A 21,219-nucleotide genomic window follows, 5' to 3' on the forward strand; every position below is an offset into this window, starting at 1 on the left:
TTTCTTAAGTGACATCCTTTTTCTGCACGTTTACTTACGGTTATGTAAATCAAGCGGGCCTCCCCCTTGGAAATGATTGCAGTGTTTACAAGGGACTTAACCTGGTCTTTTGTAGTTGTGGCAAAGAGATAAAATATAAATGTGGCCTGCAGTTCAGTTCAGCGTTTTGAAGCTGCATCTGCTCCCTGGGTGGTGGTCACAGCCCTGCTCTGTGGCCCTAACTCTTGTCTTCCTGCTGGCGGGCCTTGCACGGGTGCAGAGAGAGTTAGTATTGGCAAGGTAAATGGATAAATGGCGAAGTTTCCCCTGGGTGGCTCCATTGCTCCAGGTGAAGCTCTTGAAATACCCTCTATATGACAATAGCCTCAAACTTGAACAGGTTGTAGCGGTTGGCAAACAGAAGGAGACCAGACTCATGGCTTTTGGGTGCAGATAATGGAGATTCCGTCCGTTGCGTTTAATTCCCAGCCTGATCTATTGAGGCTGCCTGTGGTGAAATATTGGTTTATATCTTGGGGGGCCAGGGTGGGGCTACTCTGTACTCAGATGAGGCTTGCTCTCAGGAACTTCTTGTTCATCAGCAAAATCTGCCCTGTTTGGGCTCTGAAACTTAGTTTTGAAGTGGCCTCTCAACTTTCTTGCAGCAGGTCATGAAGAGGAATGAAACACTCTTACTATAATCACAGAGCTTACAAAAGCTGTCTGGAGGACAAGTTAGTCTATTTTTTTGTAAGTGAGAACACTGAGGCTCAGAGAAAGTGAGGTCATTCAGTCACTTTCTTGTCTAGTGTTCGTTCCTGCTGAGATGTCCTAGGTACCTCTTAATGCCTTTAACATCTGCTAAGAGTATGTCACTTGTTGATGTAGCATCACTTTATTGAGCAGCTACTATGTACCAAACACTTAGCATATGCTTTTTGGCATTATGAGCTGAACCCAGGGTGGTCTCCGTGGAGAGGTGCAGGTTTATCCAGGGTGGTGGGAGTGGTAGTGGTGGTAGAAGAAGAGGAGGAGGAAGAACTTCTCAGAAAGAATTGGCAGCTCCCTCTTTTGTTTCTTATCTCTCACTCTCCAAAGCCTGTTTCTGGGAATGTGACCGTCATAGAAGTAAATGAGACATCTCTCTCATCTGCACCAGCCTCCTTATTACGACCTTATCAGTTACCAGTAGATTCTCCCACCATTGCACTTGTTTTTTCCTCAACCAATTATATTTTAGCTCTCAAGTTTTGGCAGGGTTGAGTCTAGTATTTCTGTTGGGATCCAGGGAGCATATGGCGTGTTCTTTGTCATTTTTTAGAGTTTCTTATTGTGGTAGGTGCTAAGGAGGGAACAGAGGGAGGAGGATAGAGGAAAAGCAAAGCAAAACAAAATAGAAGAGCACAAATGAAGAACATTTAGTCCATTCTGTACTGGTCCTCCTGAATGAGGGAACACATGCCAGCCAGGTTGCCTGATTCATCTAGTTGTGATTTTATTGACAGTCATTTCTACGTATCCGCAGAGGTGGTCATGAAAGGGGGCTGATGCCTTCTTTAACTAGCTTCGTGTGTCTGGCAGTTCTGTCCTGCCACTCATTTCCTCATCGTCTCCTCAGCCTCCCTGCCCATGGCACACCTGAGCCCACCTTGGCAGAAGCTGCAACTCTTCAGTGCCTCCCTAATGAGCCCATTGCTAACGCCCCTGGTTAAGTTACAGTAGAGAGGTGGTTGCTTAAGCAAGTAGTTTCTGGTAAAGGCATAAAGATAACCCACCATTGGGTGATAAAATGCCCCGATTGAATCTAAACATATAGACTTATGAAGGTAAAACTGTAGCTTACAACGTGCGACTCTTCACCTTCATTTAGTTTCTTCTCGTTTAACTGTTTGGCCATCTCTCTGCTGGCTTTTCCCCCCTTCTTTCTCCCTTCTGTAGAATAAAATGTGGACCATTAACTATGATGCTACTTCTTAGCTGGAAGGTGAGAAAAGATGGAAAACTCCAGGGGAAGAGGGTCTTTCTTTAGGGAGTTGGCATTTGTTGGAATTTCCCGAGAGCATTTCATGATTAGTGACAGTGTATCTTCTACTTTACCTGAAGGCTATGGTCACTCAACAAATTTTGTGCTGCTTCTTATGTGTCAGGCACTGTGATAGGTCCTAGGATTATAGAAATCAATAAACTATGATTCCTGTCCTTAAGGAGAGAAACACATATAGGATAGGAAAATAGCTTACCATGTCTGGTAGATATTAGGCATTCAGGTAAGGATTGTTGAGGAAATCAAGTGTATTGAATTCTGTCTCTCTTTCTCTCTCTCTCTCTCTCTCTCTCTCTGTGTGTGTGTGTGTGTGTGTGTGTATTATAGGAAGTGTCTGTTTCTTTGTGTGTGTGTATTAAAGATAGAGATAAAAAAATTATAAGTAAAATAGAAATTTATTTCTCATGGTTCTAGAGGCTGGAAAATTCAAGATCAAGATGCAGACAGGTTTAGTGTCTGCTGAGGGCTGCTTTCTATGCTTCAAGATGGCACCACATTGCTGTGTTCTTATATGGTGGAGGCAAGTGTGTTGAATATTCTAAGAAGAATCGGAAGGTGTTATCGTATTATGGAAGACAGATCCAAGATGGTGGCAGTGGTCAAGAAGGATGCGGGAAGCACCCTTCAACTCTAATGTTATTTGAGCTGCTCACTGAAAAGTCAATAGGACTCTCCCAGTTGGGGAAGAGGGAAAGGTTTTTCGGGAGCAGATTCAACAAGTAACATTGAGAACACAAAGTGTATTTCTCCATAGATGGTAACACTAGGTGTTGAGGAGACATAACCAAGTTCTCCTGCAGTTTGTGTGTTCAGGCAGATGGAAATGTCTTGTAACTCAGTAAAACAGTTTAGAAATTTAAGGCCTTTGGAGAGAGTAAGTATTGAGAAGGCACATCTTCTACATTGTTGACGTGAAGGAGTTGCAGGGTTGGGTAGAGGGGATCACTGGCACGTCTAGTGGGCTTCGTTTGTAAGGCCTGATTTCTAACAGATCATGCTGTAAGCTTCAAATGGGAGGTGTGCCTGGGATGGTTGCAGAGGAGTGGTTAAGAGCTCAGACTCCAGAGTTTAGATAGCACCAAGCTGCCACACAGGACACTGTGCATTTCTAAATCTGAGTTTCTGCACATGTAAGGAGGAGTAATATGGTACCTCCTCATTCAGTTGAGATGCTCTGGAGTACACATGCAAGGCACTCAACTCACGGTGGCTCCACCAGTGTGAAAATGTGTTATCTCCCCTAATCTGAAGTACAGAAGTCAGGTGGTCAGAGGTGACATGCCATGGTGTGGCTCTGCTTCTCTGAGATTCTCTATCAACTTTTCCCTCAGTTTCACCCTCCTTTCTCCCTGTTTGAAGATGGTTTCAGCACTTCCAGACATCATAACCAGACAGCCTGTTGCTAGAGAAGAAAGACACCTTCTCTTCCTATATGTACCTCTTAGGAACAAGAGAACCTTTTCTCACGGCCCCTCAACACACTTAGGCTGACATCCCATTGGCCAGAACTGTATCAAATCTAAGTAGCCTCAAATGAAGCATCTGGGACCACCAGGACTGGGTCTTTAGGCCATGGAAGAGTAACAGCCCAGTACACAGCTGTCTCCAGTGGCCAGCACGTAGACCTTTCCTCACACTTTCCACTGTTTGCATCCACCCTTCCCTCACATGTATTTCTATTACATGGAGTCTCACTTTATAGTCCTCATTGAGAGACTGTGGTGTGGTAGACAGATACCAACTTTAACCTCAGACAATTGGGTTTTGGATTTAGGTTACCACCATTTATCTTCTCTGTAACCTCAGACGAGTTGCTTGAGTTCTCTGAGTCTCAGCTTACCAAGCTCTAAAATGGGCATAACCATATCAGTTTGTTTTTCCTGTTACAGGGAGAACAGACTGAGATAACTAAAGTACCTGATTGAGTAACTGCTCTCTGAAGGTGGAGGCTGGACTGCTTCACTGGACGGGGTGGCCTGGGGTTATTTTAGTGCCGTGGTAGTTGGTGACAAAACTGAAAGAAGATGTAACTAGAGAAAAGGTACTCAATACAGGCTCTATGAGCTACCACCACTGCCTCTAGTTTTCTAGAAAACCACCACCAGCCACTCTCTGTACAAATGCGCTCAAGTGACCATAACCACCAGTGTTTGTAACAATGCGCCTATTGACTTCTTATTTCAATAGATATCCAGATTTATTATCCCTCAAGGTAAGCATCGATTTTACCTTTGTCTCAGTCAATATTTACCTCTGAGGTCAATACGTGTGGATATTCACCTCAGCTGCAGTCAATATCCATTTCGTATTACAATATATGATGTGCATATGTGAAAATAAAGAACAGCGCGGTACAAAAAAGGTCTGCTAGTCAAGGAAGCTTTTTGCAAAGCGGATGTGTTTTTCTATTTGTTTGTTTGTTTGTTTGTTTTTACTGTATCACTCTTTGGAGGTCAGGTTCTATTTCATTAAATAGGACATATGTGTCTTCTGCCCAGATGTGGAATTTTGGGAAGGCTAGCGTGATAACAAATAAACATTCAAGCAGCCACTTAATGATATTGAGTTGAACACAATTTCTCAGAAGTCTCTGCATTAAATTACAGCTGTAAGAACGTACGCAAGCAGCACATTCCAAGTGTGATGAGAATGGAAACATTCCATAGGACACAGAGTTATTCCTCAAGCCCCTGGACTCGCAGAGAATCAGGTGTATGAAGCAAGCGGAAAAAGACAAGAATCAGGAAGCAAAGAGAAGGAGGAAGAAGCATCAGTGGAGTTGCTTCTTTTTAATTTTTAAAACCAGAGCTGGAAGACAAGGCCTGGCATACATCCACCATCATCGATGACCTGGGCTCCTCTTCTCTTTCTGCTTTGTGACATTGCTTCCATCTTCATGGTAACTCGCTGTCCAGAATGACCACAGGCAGCATGAAAACAAAATGGTCGAGAGGGCACTAACTTCCTCGCTTTTGAAGAGCTTTCTAAGAAGCCACACTCAACGCTATTGCTTCTCTCCCAGTGGTGATGATTTAGTTGCTTGAGCACAGATAGCTGCCGGGGAGGCTGGGAAGTGCAGCCTTCAGTCCTAGCACCAATGTGTCTAGGCAAATATAAAAGCTCTGTAGCGAAGGAAGAAGTGACAACGAATATTTGCAAACCAGGTGTCATTGCCCTCCCCACCCTACCTTGTTCCCCTGGAGTGTATCCTGATTCTGTTGAGGATCACTTGATCCTGATTTTATTTATATATAGACATAGATATAGGTAGATAGATAGATAGATAGATAGATAGATAGATAGATAGATAGATAGATATGTAGATATATATATAGATAGATGAGATTTCGTTATATTGCCCAGACTGGTCTCAAACTCCTGGCCTCAAGCAGTGCAGCCACCTCAGCCTTCCAAAGCGCTGGGATTATAGGCTTGAACACCATGCCTGGCTTTGATACTGATATTTTATTGTTGTAACTCACAGTTTTGTCTGCCCAGCATTGTCCCCCCATCACACTTGTACTATCCCATTTTCCTTTGCCATGCACCTGTCTTCCTCTTCAGTTTTGATCACAAAATCACAATTCCTGACAGCCATAGAGGTGGGCACATGACCCAGGTCAGACCAGTCACAGTTCTTGACTCCCGGCCACAGTGCTTGATGGGAGAATGAGCATATATGAAACCAGGACAGTCTAAGTTCTTCTGGGAACTTTGCTGCCACAGTTGTTGGGGGAGGTATTTGCATAACTTCACCACACACAGCTAAGCTGGGGATCCTGCTGCTTGGCAGCATCTTCCCAGCGTACAACAGAGGAAAACTGCCTGTTGCAGAAGAAAAAAAAATGGGACTGATACACAAAGAGAATCAGAAAGGAGCAGAGATGAAACAAAGACAGAGCCAGCAGGAGTGCAAGCTAAGGACATACCAGGAGCTCCTGGGTCAGCTGGCCCATACATTTGTAAGCTGTAGACAAACAAAAATTATCTTTGGGTTCCTTCTTTAGCGATTGGAGTTGGAGGAGGATGACCTTAGTTTGTGTCTTTGTCGCACTGTCATTATATCCAGCTTGTGTAATCAGAAACACTATTTAAGTCTCAGTTTCGCTGGGCACAGTGGCTCATGCCTGTAATCCCAGCACTTTGGGAGGCCGAGGCGGGTGGATCACGAGGTCAGGAGATCGAGACCATCCTGGCTAACACGGTGAAACCCCGTCTCTATGAAAAATGTAAAAAATTAGCCGGGCGAGGTGGCGGGCGCCTGTAGTCCCAGCTACTCGGGAGACTGAGGCAGGAGAATGGCGCGAACCCGGGAGGCGGAGCTTGCAGTGAGCCGTGATTGCACCACTGCACTCCAGCCTGGGTGACAGAGCAAGACTCCGTCTCAAAAAAAAAAAGTCTCAGTTTCGTCTCCTGTCAATTGGGAAAATATCGTGAGGCTGAGATGTGATCATGTTTGTAAAGTCCGCAGCAGGAGCGTGATAAAGTCACTTCTCAACTCCTTCTTCTGGCTTATTAATGCCCATCCTTTAACCTGTCCTCTCCTTTGTCTCTTGGAATCCTTAGGGCCTTTTTAACCCCATATATGAAGCAAACCTACGTGTATGTGTGTGTGTGTGTACATCAATTCATATGGTCCTCTGCAGCCTTGCAAAGTCGATTCCTGACATTTCCCTAGACTGTTTTTTTTTTTTTTTTTCCAGCAATACTCTCCAGCAGCAAAACCCGATCCACTCATATTTTTGCATTTGCTGCAGCAAAGCCTGACGTCTCTTTGTGTTACCTGACTCTGGACAAAGAAGGCCGAGGAAGGTCCCCCGCAAGTTGTCCTGTTGTCTCTTGGCTGGTCTTGCCAGCTGGCACACGGCTTGCTCTGACCACCCTGCAAGGTACAAATCCCACATGGAAAGTCTCAATCACCTGGCTCAAACTGATGGTTTTCAGGTGGCATAAGCCATGGCGTTTCCACCTCCTTTCCTGGTTGTTTCCAGAAAGGGCCGATAGCCCCAGTGTGGTGGTTCTGTATTCCGCAGGGCAGCGTGGGACCTCAGGGTTTGTCGTGGGCCACATCTGGCTCCTTTGTCCCCTTTTATAAGTCATAGTCTACCTCCAACTTGACACGTACTTAAGTTTTTATTTATTTTATTTAGCATTCAGAGAACTCTATAGCCTCAGTCTCTCGGGATGTAAATTAAAGCAATTTCATTTTCATAGTTTCTCTGTTTCAAATCCCTCATTGTTTATTTAAATAGCAGCCGATGCATATTGCAAGTAAAGAATTATAATTAAGAGAACCAGAAGGGCCTGTCTCTCAGGAAAGCAATGATTTCCTTTCACAGTAACCCCATCCTTACTGTTGAAGACTTGTGGAAAAGGGACATGGCCCAGGGAACCAGAGTGGTTTGGGGAAAGCACTTTGTCAAAAGGCTTGGGGACCCGGGGGTGGAAGCTGCCCTGCGCATGAGGCTGCGTTAGCGGAGGCAGTGGCAGGAGAAGACATTGCAAACCTGCAAAAGCAGCCTCTGAGGATGGGCAGACATATACTTCGTTGCAGGCAGCTGCTGGTGAAATAGATTTGGAGTCAGATTCCTGCCAGCAGGTTTAGCAATCATGGGACGAGGGAAGTGGCAATGGCAGGAGCAACTGGAAATGTCTTTTTTTTTTTTTCGCTCTCTCTCCTTTATCCTGAATCTGCAACCAAAGCCTGTTTTTTTTTTTCTTCTTCACATCTGAGTCTTCTCCTTGCTTCAGTCCTCCCCGCTGGCAGCCACAGACTCCTGCCTCCCTCCAGCCTTTGGAATGCAGTATTCATTGGGACCATACATTGATCAAAGATCCGCCATGTCTTTGCAGCTAACATACTCACTCATGACTTCACGTGGCTATGTACAAGACCACGTCTCTCAATGGTGAGGTCCTCAATCACTCCGTCTCCAACACATGTAACTATCAGAGATACACGGTGTCCTTAAGATAGGGCATACAGGGTCACCTGACCCCCAGCTGGCCAGTGCGGATGTCTTGATGGTGAGCCATACTCAGAGTGGCCCTGGGATGGCTCCTCAGATAGCTGCTGGCAGAAACCTGAACTCAGTACATCTATACATGGTGTAATGATTGGCTCAAGGTAAGTAGCATAGCCGTCATCTCAAACATTTATTATTTGTGATGAGAAGATTCAAAATCCGCTTTTTGAGCTGTTTTGAAATATGTGATACCTTGTTGTTAACTGTATTCACCTTTCTGTGCAACAGGACACCACAATTTATTCTTCATATTTAACATATCAATTAAAAACAAAATAAAACTAAAAAGAAACCTGAACTCAGGAGAGTAGAAAAGAACTTCAACATTCAAAGGGGATAAGACATATACTCAGAGTGGGAAAAATACTAAATGGTGGGAATATGAGAAGTTTTGTACTCTTTGTTCTTTCTGCTCATCTTTATATTCAAAATTTCTAATCATGTATGACATATATATGTATTATACATGGTAGGCCTTATTTTTTTAACGTGAATATAAAACAAAAGATGATATCATCTTTTGGTTATATCAACAAAACAAAAGATGATACTATGTTTTGATGGTATCAGCAAAAGAAAAGATGATATCCAGAGTCATCCTGTATGGTTGGATACGTTGGGTTTACCCACTTTTCTTTTGTTCATTTGTTTCATGCAATAGAAATGTTTTGAGATCCTATCTGGCCAGGCTCTGCTAGGCCTGGATCTGCACCAGTTTGCTGTCAAGGTCTTGGCCCTTGAAGAGCATGTAGTGTGGTGGGGAAGGTGTACATCAGTGAAGATGTAATCCAGGTCACGGTGGGATGACACAGGCTGCTGTGGCAACCCACAGCAGGAATAGCCAGCCCTGGCCCAGCAGGGCACATCAGGGGTGCTAAGGTGACTTCCAAGATTGAGGTTGTAAGGTGTGCAAGATGGGGTGTTCCAAGACTGGGGACAGGACAGGTGTGCAAGGACCAGCCAACTGAAGTAGAGGAGACCCAGACCTATGGAAGGTGCTCATTTCAAGGCCCATTTTTGGGGGGAGCATGGACTGTGTCATTGGAAGCCAGCAGGGAGATTCAGTAGGGAGATAAGCCGGACCTAGTGGAAAGTAAGCCAAGCCCTTTCATTAAGGGACCGAAGGGTGCAAGGCGAGTGTACAGCCATAAAAATAAAATGATATAAATCAGCATGGTTTCTGTGGCTCTCATGTTTCTACTGTGATCTCAGCAGTGATGGGGCTGGCTTTGAGGGCTGGAGATCACACACAATCAACCCACTCTTCAAAGCAGCCCCCACACTCTCCTGATGCTGTCCTCAGTAAACATGTAGTCTAAAGAGTAACCATGTTCTAGCTATGCAGATGCAGTTTAAAGACAAATCCTTTGAACCCGCAGCGTGCCATCCCCTCTCAACCTCATTGCTGCTCCCCTACCCTCTTCTGTGTGGAAATGCTGGAGCCAGGTGCTTACAACCTGGGTGCTACTGTCTTTGTGAGAACTGCTCCTGACCTATTGCTTTGTTTATTTTAGCTGGTGCCTCTGTAGAGGGAAAACAGCTTAGCAAGCATTTAGTAGGGTAGTTCCAAAGTCCCCAGGAGCTCTTGGGAAGTGCATAGGAGCTGTTTCCATTGCTTTTTCACTCCTTCATATATTAATCAAGGAATCAGTCAATCAGTTAAAGAGATACTATTAGCACCGACTATGTGCCAGGCACTGTACTTGGGGCCATATGCACTGGTGATTCATGCATTTGGATTCTCTGGTGACTCTTTACCCATTGCCATCATTTTGTAGGTGGCGAGTGCCTGCATCAGTGGGTGTTTTATGTTGCACCATTTTCTGAGCAATGTCTTTGGTCCACCATTAAGCATTTGTGGCCGCCCACCACACCATATGCTTTGCTTTCTGCTTTCAGAAACAATACTGGTGACTTGTTTTAAGTTGAAAAGCCAGGACTTAGATTTTTCCGGAAACCTTCAAATTAACCTCATTAGGTTTTTAAAAATTTTTTTTTCTTTTTCATCTCTCTTGCTTTTATGCTTTCCAAACCCCTAAATTGTGGTGCCACAGTGATCTTCGATAGCATGACTTGATAGTCAGTACTTGCTTAATGGGAATCACAATATGTGAGTTTATTTTATATATATATTTCCATGAATATACTGAATGTTTGCTAAGCCCTCCCTGCTTTTTTCTTTTTTAAATTCAGAAATTTCTAGTTGTATTTATTCCCCTCGTCAGCATACTTTATCATATCAAAGCCTTTTCAGACACTGTAAAACTACTGAGTTATGTTTGGGTCATGTTTTGCGGTATGCCCTTTAATACTGTAGCTTTAGAAATGCAATTTTCAGCCTCTGCTTATTAGAATATGATAAAGTATTCCTGGTCTATGTCCAGCTCCACTAATCTCCAGACTGCGCTTCATGAATTAAGCATGAAGATTTTAGTCAATGTGCTTTCAAAGACCAATGTTTAGGGAATCATGGATTTTCTACAAGCTGAGGGAGAAATCTATAATAGGAGGAACTGATTTTCAAACATCATATTCTCAAGAAGAAATGACCAGTTCTGGCCCAGAAACAGAAAATATTTCACTATCAGAATATTCTAGAACCAGTTAAAACCACATTGTGCCCGTTAGGTTTAATAAACGGATTGTGTTTTAAAATGTGTAAGACTGTCTGTCACGTGGGAGGATTTCAAATGACTGCTTATTTTGGAAAGCTCATGTAGATTGGGTTAAAATCGAGAGGGGAATGCAAATTGAATTTATAAGGTATTATTAACTTCTTCCTCTTTCCCCCCTCCCTGGCCCCTGTGCATTTTGGTTCATTTTGCTCTGATACAATTCAGCAAATAGCCAGATATCTCTTGCCATGGCAAGAGCTCACTTGGGGGAGGGACTTTGACCAGGCAGGCTCTCAGGTCGATGCCATCGGAGACGCCAACACTCCTCCTGGCTTGATGTGTTTTGTGGCAGTTTGCAGGCAAACGTTTTGAAAAGATATCTCCTTTCAAAAATCACAGCACTGGTTGAAGCAGGAGCATCTCTCCACTTAAAGGCAAAAAGAGTTAATATCCCAATGACTACGGTGTACCTGGAAAGGGCACTGGAGTCATGTTCATCTGGGGCAGCCCCTGAAGTCTTGGCTTTTGTGCTTGGTGAGAACTTCTCTGGCCTCTTCATTGTCACTTTCATACAAATAGATAGCTTTTAGTGAGCGGCTACTCTGCCTGGCACTGTTCGAAACACATGACACCAATAGCTCACTGAAATTCCCGCCTCTCAACAGGGAAACTGAGGCACCGGGAGTTTCAGTGATGTGCTTAGGCAAGTAGTAAGTGGCAGGTTCAGCATCAAGGTCAAGACTGGTTGGACCCCTAAGTTTGAACAATCAGACTCCACTTTGGGGTTCACAATTTGTTTCGTGTCAGGAAGGTGTCAGATCAGAATCTGAATGCCAGCTCAAGCTGCTCTCGGCTAAACTCCAGGGGTTGCTGATGGAGGCTTCATCCCTTCCTCCAGTTCCGGGATCAAGACAGAAATGTAAATCACCTGCAATAAGGGGGCTGCTTCTTGCACATTTTCCTTTTGAGAAAGTGGAAAATTCTCAGCTCCTCTAGCTTTATCTGTGAACCTCCGGGATCTCTCAGGGGCTTTAAATTAATCAATCAATCCACAGACATTGAACTGAATCTCCACCTTGGGCTTGAGACTCTGCAAAGTGCTTTAAATGGGAAGGAAACCAAAGGGCCTGCTGCCCTGCCCCCGCCATAGCCCAAGGCTGTGACCATGACTGGGGAATTGGCCTGTCAGTTCAAACAGGCAGCCCCTCTGACTGGTGTTTTTCACTAAGCTGGCCCAGTGGATGGCCCTGGTCATGTGTAGACACGGACTCAGGAGGGCCACATTCCTCTCATTTCCAGACCTCACCACTTAATTGTTCCTGACACAGTTTGGGGAGGAATGCAGCAAAACCCAAGCCTACCAATCACCATTTGCTCCTGAGTCTCAGAGCGGCCCCTGAAGAGACAGGTTGGACCAAGGGACATCGGCAGATGCCTTGTGTTTAGGAAGTGGGGTGGGGCAACAGAGGGAGAATTGTTACGCCCAGGAGACTGGGGGTCAGTTTCTGCCCTCTGGGTCTTGCCAAAACCTCTGGGAAGAGAGTCGTGTCCATCTTGAGGAAGGGACAGTGAGCTCTCTAAATGACAGTGGCTCAACCACCATATTTCTAGGACTCAAAGGTGCCGTGGTGGTGTTATTAGTCTGTTTTCTTGCACTAATAAAGACATACCCGAGAGTGGGTAATTTATACAGGAAACAGGTTTAATGGACTCCCAGTTCCACATGACTGGGGAGGCCTCACAATCATGGTGGAAGGCAAGGAGGAGCCAAGTCACATCTTACATGGATGGCAGCAGGCAAAGAGTGATCTTGTGCAGGGAAACTCCCCCTTATAAAACCATCAGATCTCGTGAGACTTGTTCACTATCATGACTAAAGCACAGGAAAGACCTGCCCTCATGATTCAATTGCCTCCCACCGGGGCTGTCCCACAACACATGGGAATTGTGGGAACTACAATTCAAAATGAGATTTGGGTAAGGACACAGCTGAACCGTATCACAGGGTCAGCTGTAGGTTACCATAAATAAGAGAAATGGACTAAGTAGAGATACAGCATAGCTGGAAGGGGAGCCCCAGATGAGGGAAACAGCCCCCCCTCTGCCCAGCTCCAACTATTTGTTACTGGGTTGTTTTCAACAGAATCGAGGACTTGGATTTTTATGTGAAGTCGTCTCCATTTTAAGTATTCTTTTCTTTCCCCCGAACCCTCCGTGGGTTAAACTATCCATGTTTACAGAATGAAAGATGAGGGCAGGATACCACTTCTGCTAGGAATCATCCTCATTTTGTGGGACCATAGTCCAGAGAGGTGAAGGACCCATCTTGTGACTGCACAGCTACCCTGTGGCATAACTGAGACTAGAATCTTCTAGATTCTTCGATATACCCTGGTAGCTGACGAAACTGCCCTAAAACGACAGCAGGACAATAGGGCCATGAAAGCATAAGCCCTGAACTCTGGACACCAAGAGAATTCTAGGCTTGACTTCTCTGTACAGCCACCTTGGGAGTGCTGAATCCTTTGAACTGGAGGTCTAGAATGGACTCAGAGGTCTCTTTGCTGTGCAGGTGACTCACGCTTAGAATCCTCTGCCTGTCGTGACAGGGAGAAGCCTGTGTGACCCTGTGGCCATCTCGGTCTTTACAGGGCATCTGCAGTTTTGAATGTGCCTGGGCAAGGAGACCGCCTTTCCTACTAGAGCTTCTGACATCCCTCTGTCACTATTTAAAGCATTGCCTGCACCCTCAACCTTGTTTGGTTTCCACAAAATACCTGGGGCAGGGATGTAAATACCCTGATTTTATGGGTCAGGTCTTCAGGACTCAGGGAGTATAAGTGACATGGCTCCTCGCCCAGCAGGGATGGAGAGGCAAACCCAGGTTGGCCTCTCTGCCACTCAAACAGAGCTCCTTTGTCACCAAGATTCCTTTCTTCTTCAGTGCCACCTACCTTATCTTACTCACCCAGAAGGAAGCCGGGTCCCTCTTTGCCTCTTTGGGTGTTTGTGAAAAGCCAATTGCAAACTCTTGAGTTCGGTGAACAGTTGGAGACAGATTCTGGAGAGACAGGCAGGCTTAACTCTAGAAAGAAACGGAGAGGACAGAGGAGGTTCAGGGCAACTGTGTTGCCTTCCTTGACTGGGGCATAGGAATTCCCCGGCAGAGAGGAAAACAAACCAGAAAAGAGAATAGAATCTATTATCTCCAAGCCATTGTTCACACACACATACCCCACCTCCATTTTCCAAATTGTAAGTTCTTTTTATATAAGCACTTTGCTTTAAAGGGGAAGAAATAGCTTTACCCATGGTGTAAAATATATACTTTCTAATGTAAATCAAGAAGCTATTAATACCATAATAAGAATGTGGTAGTATATTAATTGATGGAAATTATAGAGTGGAATATTCATAATCAGCAGAAGTCTTTTCTCTGGAAGGAACAAAGGATTAAGGTAGGAGACAGTAATGGTATTGTTAGCAGGCTATTTCAATGATTTTCTCCGCGGAAGAGTAGGGAAAGGTGAAATTCCAACTGAGAATATTTGACTATGCAGATCCCTACTTGGAGTTATTCAGCCCTGTTTTAAGTGCCGAGCTGGGCTTTGCCTCATGATCCAATTGTTTTATTAGTGAAATCATCGTCTGTTTCATTTTGCTTTGGTAATAGTGCAGTGTCTAATAGTAAATTATAGCGTCAGGCAAACAATGGTTTTGTATTTGGGATACAATGAAATATCTTATTAAAATGCAGACTTCCTTAGGTTCCTGAAATTAGAGTCTTATTTTAAAATGGTTCCATTGGGCTTATTACACGGTTTTGAACTAATCACACTAGCAGAATCTCTCTTTAGTCAGAGCATAGAGGACTGTGAGAGTTACCTCTTTCTTTAGTAATATACCATTCATATTTTCTTCTCCTGTTCTCTTCTGGATAGATCTGGATAGATTTTTTTTTTTTTTTTTTTTTAGACAGAGTCTTGATCTGTCATCCAGACTGGAGTGCAGTGGTGTAATCTCGGCTTACTGCAACCTTCACCTCCCGGGTTCGGGCGATTTTCCTGCCTCAGCCTCCTGAGTAGCTGGTACTACAGACACGTGCCACCATGCCTGGCTAATTTTTTATATTTTTAGTAGAGACGGGGTTTCACTATATTGGCCAGGCTGATCTCAAACTCCTGCCTTTGTGATCCGCCCACCTTGGCCTCTCAAAGTGCTGGGATTACAGGTGGGAGCCACCAAGCCCGGCCTCTTCTGGATAGATCTTATTTGGCTGACAACGAATGATGTCGTGCTAGTAGCATCATCCCTTTGCATGCAAAAGATAAACTGAAATCTAAAGTAGCCACATCCTTCCTGCCAGGTTTTTCAAGCGGATACTCTGTTCTGATCATTGTCATGATCGGAATAGTGAAAATAATAATAAATCATAGTTCTTTAACGATCACTTTACTGTATGCTGCGCACTGCACAGAGTGGTTTACGTGGTTGATCTTGTAGCATTCCATGTAAGTCTGTTAAGAGTAGATGCTATCATTCTCTCCATTTTACAGATGAGAACAATTGAGGCTTAGAGAAATTCAGTAATTTTTGCCAGTCCGGAGACTTGAATCTCCACTGTCTCTTCTGCATACACTTCTTACTTGTCGTTGCTGATTAGCTTACTCTTTCCATCTCCCTTATCAGAACCATTCTGCGTTCTTAACTTCAACAAAATTTAGTTCTCCATCTTGCCAGTATCTAGCGTGTTTTCAGAAATTGTGAATGGGGTGGAGATGGAGTACTAGCTGCAGTCAGATTTTTTTTTTTTCTTCCATTGCTATTAAGCCCCCACTCCAGGGCAAGGCTCTGTGCTTTGCTGTTCTATGCACGCCATCTAACAGCTTCTCTGCCACACCTGGAGAAGTGCCAATATCATTTTCCTGGCACAGATAAGGCATTGGAAGCTCATCGTTTAAGTCACCAGGTGGTGACTTGAGGGGCCAGAAGGTCCCTTTGGGCCTGTCCTCTCACCAGCCTCAGCTGCACCAAAAAGATCTCATTGTGATCATCAGGGATGAACCTCCTTTGGGTGATCAGGCAAACTACGTGCATTTAAAAAAACTATATCCTGCCCGGTGCAGTGCCTCACGCCTGCAATCCCAGCACTTTGGGAGGTTGAGGAGGGCAGATTACTTGAGGCCAGGCATTTGAGACCAGCCTAGCCAACATGTTGAAACCCCATCTCACCTGCAAATACAAAAATCAGCTGATGGTGGCAGGCGCCTGTAGTCCCAGCTAGTCAGGAGGCTGAGGCAGGAGAATCGCTTGAACCCGGGAGGAGGAGGTTACAGTGAGCCAAGATTGCGCCACTGCGCTCCAGCCTGGGCGACAGAGTGAGACACTTTCAAAATAAGTAAATAAATATTTTATATATATATATATATATATATATATATATATATATATATATATCCTGTAATGAAATTGAAAGAGAATACTTTGTTTCTTAGCTAGTTGGAACCAGTGGGGTGGGGTGGGGAAAGGCAAGTGACCAGCCACTCTCCATCTGACTCAGTGTCAATAGACTGTCCCAGAAATTAGAACCTGACTGGCGCCATGGCTCACACCTGTAATCTCAGCATTTTGGGAGGCTGACGTGGGAGGATTGCTTGAGCCTAGGAGTTCAAGATCAGCCTGGGTAACATAGGGAAACCCTGTCTCTACAAAACGTAAAAGAAAATTAGCTGGGCATGGTGGCACACACCTGTAGTCCCAGCTACTAAGGAGGCTGAGGCGGTTGGATCCCTTGAGCCCAGGAGGTTGAGGCTGCAGTGAGCTGTGATCACGCCACTGAATTCTAGCCTGGGTGACAGACCGAGACCTTGTCTAAAAATAAATAAATAAATAAATAAATAAATAAATAAATAAAATTAGAATCTGTATTTTGAAGACATAAATTCAAATACGTGTGGATGGGCCCAAAATATTTTCTTTACATGTCCTCCAAATGTAATTCCTGGGGCCTTCCTTATTTTCTCTGCCACACCAATGCCTTCATGGTCTCACATCCTGTCCTCTTAATGCTGACTTCTCTGGCCCTCATGAACGCTTTAGTGCGGCAGATGTTACTGTACATGGGCCCTCATTTATTCAGCAAATAATCCTGGAACGCTTGTACCAAGCATGGTGCCGAGCGATGCTGTGAGGGTGAGCAAAAGAGAATTGTCATTTGTCAAATCCCAGAGGTCCGTCTGTGACAGAACTTTCACCAGTCTGTTGTAAAAATTAGAAAAATGCAAAATAGTGAGTTTTTCATGAGCTACATTGAATCAGTTTTAAACTATTTATTTTAGAATTCTATTATTTATTCTTCAGTGATAAATACCATTTCCTTTAATAAAGATTTAAAAAAGATTCCTTCCTTCCTTCCTTCCTTTCTTCCTTCTTTCCTTCCCCCTCCCTCCTTCCCTCCTCCCTCCCACCTTCCCCATTCCTTCCACCTTCCCTTCCTCCTTTCCTCCTTTCCTCCCTCCCTTCCTCCCTCCCTTCTTTCCTTCCTTTCTTTCCTTCCTACCTCCCTCCCTCATTCCCTCCTTCCCTTTTTCCCTCCCTTCCTTTTTCCCTCCCTCTCTCCCTTCCTCCCTTCTTTTCTTTCCTTTTTAAATGTTCTTTGATTTTGTTTTCTTTTTAAAGCCCTCAGGTGGCAAACTTAAAAGTTCTTAAGTCTCTGTTAGCCTGGCCAGCTTTTTTTATTTTTTTCTTTACTAGACCTTGAACTCTCAAAGTCTAGGAATGCCCGATGTATCTGTATCCTGTGAGTTTGCCGCTTCATGATATTTGATGCTTCATTGTTTTCCCATAATTTTTTAATTGTTAGCCTTCTCTCTCCAGCCTCCTGCTTCCTCTTCCTCTGTCTCCCTCAAGGTATGTCTTGCTCAGGCACCTCTTATGTAATCAATACTTAGTGATTTGAGTTCTTAAGTCCTTAAAAACAAAAACCAAAAAACCAAAAAAAACCCAGGTGCAAAACACAAAGACAGGGCTCATGTGAAGGGAGGGAACCTCGCTTTTCTCCTCTCAGTGAAAGAAAGGCAAGACCACTCCACCTATTTGTCTTTTTCTTTCCCTCGGCCCTTGTCAAAAGGGCAGCCAGTTTTCTGTTACCATTGTGCTAACTAAAGAATGGAAAATATGCCCTGAGTTTAAAAAATCATCCAGTGCCTGCCCTTTCTAGAGCCACATAATTAACAACTCAAATTTTAAAATCTCATTATTTAGAAACTCAGCTATCCAGAATTACAACTCTGCCTCTTATGCTTATGTTCTTTGCCGCATTCCTGAGTGTCTACAGATGATGCAAATAGCCAACTATCTTTGCTCTTCGCGGAAAGGATAGGAAGAAGCTTGATGAAGCAATGCTGGGGCACTCAGTGGTTAAACTGAACCTTCCCCCTGGTCAAGTGGAGTGGGTGTGTGTTCTTTTAATCCGGCACCCAGATTTGGCCCTGTAATTAATATGCAAGTTCAAATGCCTCTTGCATGGCGAAAGAGGCTGAAACTTGCGCATTTCTAACAGACTCAGCATCTGAATTGAATGGGCAGCTTTGGCTGGAGTAGTACTGCAGCATCTCAAATGCCTATTGTCAAAATATATACTAGTTAGGAGACACATTCTGCTAGGAGGGATGCCCTCCCAAATTAAAGATATTGTTCACCTTATGCTTAACATTTATGGCTATCAAACTACTAGTCCACAGCCAATCATCATAGTTTTGTTAACACAGTCAAAATTTACCACTGGGCTATTATTAAAACTTCATATAATTAACGTAAAAACACATCTTTTCAACAAAAACTGGCTCTCTTTGTAGTCTGTTTTCTAATTTGGTGCACTCATTTAAAAAGTTTAGCACATTTGAAATTTTACATCGTTTTTCAATCGCCTCTCTTTTATATGAAGGATGCTATTTACCATTAATGTAGAAGTACAAATTAAATGGTTACTCTGGATTTATTCTTTAGGAAAATTAGAATGTGGGGCTACATGTTTTTCACAAGTTGATGACCAAGAGAAGAAAGAAAGGGGGGTGGGCAGGGAAAGGATGCTTGATGTCCTGCTCCTGCTATGTCAGGGAATTTCTTGCACCCTTCATATGAGCCCCTCTGAACAAAAAACAAATCCTCTTGACCTGTCAGCTTAAAAAGACAAGAAATATGCCACATTCCGCAGGAGCAAGGAGAAAAGAGTGCTGCGAAAATCAGCGACACCAAGTTGAATATATGAACGCATCCAGACAAATGTGAAGCCAACCCGATTAGGACAAGTGAAAGGGCATTTCCCCAGAATCGCAGTTTTGTGTGTGTTTCTTTTTTTTTTTTAATAGGGGACGCTATTGTCATTCAGAAAGCCCCAGGCTGTTCTGAAAACAGGCAAAAATCAATAGCCCACTTGTTGAGGATAAGTGAATTAGCCTGTGTTGAATGTAACTGAGTACCTGAACACTTGAGTGGGCAGGGATTGTTGGGGAGAAAAGACAGTTGTGTTTCTATGTCCACAGCGGTGCACATCGCTGATTAATTATGTCCAGTGATCATTTTTGTGCAGGACTAATGGGCAGACTGTTTTTGTTTTTGTCTGTCTGCCCACAACCTGGTGAACTGAATAGAGTTTCCTACTTCTCAGAACAATCCAAATGGTGGCCAGGGGGCCGTGGAAGAGTAGCCAGAAATGGAATGATGCAGATTGGATGAAAAGTTTCTTTTTTCAATTAGTTAAAATATAAAACGAGAAAACAGAAAACAATATGCAGTTAATAAAATACTTCATATTTTATTATAAAATATTAATGACTTTAATAAAGTGGTTTATATTTTCCAGTGCAATATTTAATAAACCATATTAAAAATATATACAAAATAGTTGTAAGAATTGGGACTCCTGTGAGTACATAAATGAAGTACACTCACATCATTTACTTCCCTTCCCTTTTGTTTGTGAGTCCAGAAACAATGGACGAGTTTGGAAAGTTGTCAGCTTATCTTTGCATATATTTGTCCAAAGATAATTTGCAGAAATTGTTTCAAAAAAAAAATCTTTCAAAAATTGTTGTAAAGATTTTTATTGGCGCTAAGGGCTGTAATTTTGCGAAGTCTTGCACCTGAAACCACCCAAAGGGTCTTAGAGTGTGAACTGTTGTCTTGGACACAGAGAAATCTCCAAAGAGCAACCATCCCAGGCATTCAGCTGGCGTAAGTGGAGTGACTTGTCTCTTTTTTCTTTTCTTTTTTTTTTCTGGCTGTCTGCAGAGAAGGAGGATATAGGGACCCTTGAGAGAAAAACTGGAGTAGGGTGTGTATGTGTTTGTTTTGGTCAATGGCAGAGTATGCTGTGTCGGGATGTTTCACTGCGTTTTCATATTTGTCGCTTTTCTTTGGAGCGTGTCTTTTGGTACCATAGAAAAGGGCTGGATTTTCTATCAGGTACAATAGGTACATACAGGGCTTAGGGTACAAGAGCTTGTCAGGGACCTGCACACATATTTGAGACCTGTAAAAATATTACTGGCTCTGAATTATGGAAAGAAAATTGCAAAGTCAGAATCTTTCAAAGTATCATTAAATACCTGCAAAACATAATATGATGTCACTAGTCAACCACAGCACAAGTCTTGTATCATTAGATTTCAATCATATTGAATGTGGGGAATGGAACTATTTTAGTGCATTTGGATATGATGTGATGTGGCTTTTTCCAAACTTGAGAGTGCCTGGAACCCGCAGAGGTCTTGCCTTGACTGTGCCACGGGGCCCTTCCTGGTCAATCTAAGCAGAAATATACCATACATGAGCAGAAATATACCATGCAACAAAAGAACTGTGAAAAAACACTCAGGACCAGGATCCTGATACAGTCATGAGGTTCAGCTTAAAAGGCCAGTTTCTCTGCTGCAGAATAATCAGGTCTATCCTGTTTCGCTTTCTTTCAAAGCCCTCGCCATCTATGAAACCAGATTGCAAGTCTGTTTGAATCCCCCAAATGCCTGTGCTAAATAACTGTTTCCTGACTCTGTGGTCTTTCCCCGGGCACAGTGGAAGTTGCCTTACAAAGCTGGACCTTGGCCACAGTGTTTTCCCTTTCAGCAGCGAGAGCGGAGTTCTCCCTGCTCTTTGGAGGTTCAAGGGCTTCTCTGTGCAGAAATGCCCAGAAAGAGTTAAGTGAGGTAAGTTCATCAGACTTCTGCAGACCCATACTGTGGAAGGGTCAAGTTCAGGGTCACCAACCCGTTCCATCTTCCTGTCAGTTGGCGTCCACCCTTGGTTTCAAAGGGAACAGGCATTCCTGACATGACGGGACCTTTACAGTTCCCAGCTGCTCATTTGGAGTACTGTGGACCCAGGACAACTAAAGCCGGGGTCGCCTGCCCTCCAGGGGTTCCTGGGTTGAAGTATCTGTTCCCTCCCTTTATTTTTTCTAGTCTTTATAGAAATGACAAGGGGTCAGGTGGTCTTCAATTCCGGATCTGGGCACATGAATAGTCTGACCTCAGTAACTTTCTATATACTCGAAACA

General features: G+C 43.8%; 1 protein-coding gene and 1 long non-coding RNA gene across 2 annotated transcripts in view; both read left to right on the plus strand.

Moving 5' to 3' along the window:
* The window catches only part of WWOX (WW domain containing oxidoreductase), a 1,132,972-nt gene that overhangs the window by 508,375 nt on the left and 603,378 nt on the right, over positions 1–21,219 (plus strand). The gene's annotated exons all lie outside the window — the stretch shown is intronic.
* The window catches only part of LOC126943993 (uncharacterized), a 55,637-nt gene continuing 50,532 nt past the window's right edge, over positions 16,115–21,219 (plus strand). The window contains exon 1 of the long non-coding RNA XR_007721920.1: positions 16,115–21,219. This exon is cut by the window's right edge and continues 24,868 nt beyond it. This is a non-coding gene — a long non-coding RNA (uncharacterized LOC126943993).

This window comes from Macaca thibetana, chromosome 20 (genome assembly GCF_024542745.1).
Source record: "Macaca thibetana thibetana isolate TM-01 chromosome 20, ASM2454274v1, whole genome shotgun sequence".
In the NCBI taxonomy this organism is placed as follows: Eukaryota; Metazoa; Chordata; class Mammalia; order Primates; family Cercopithecidae; genus Macaca; species Macaca thibetana.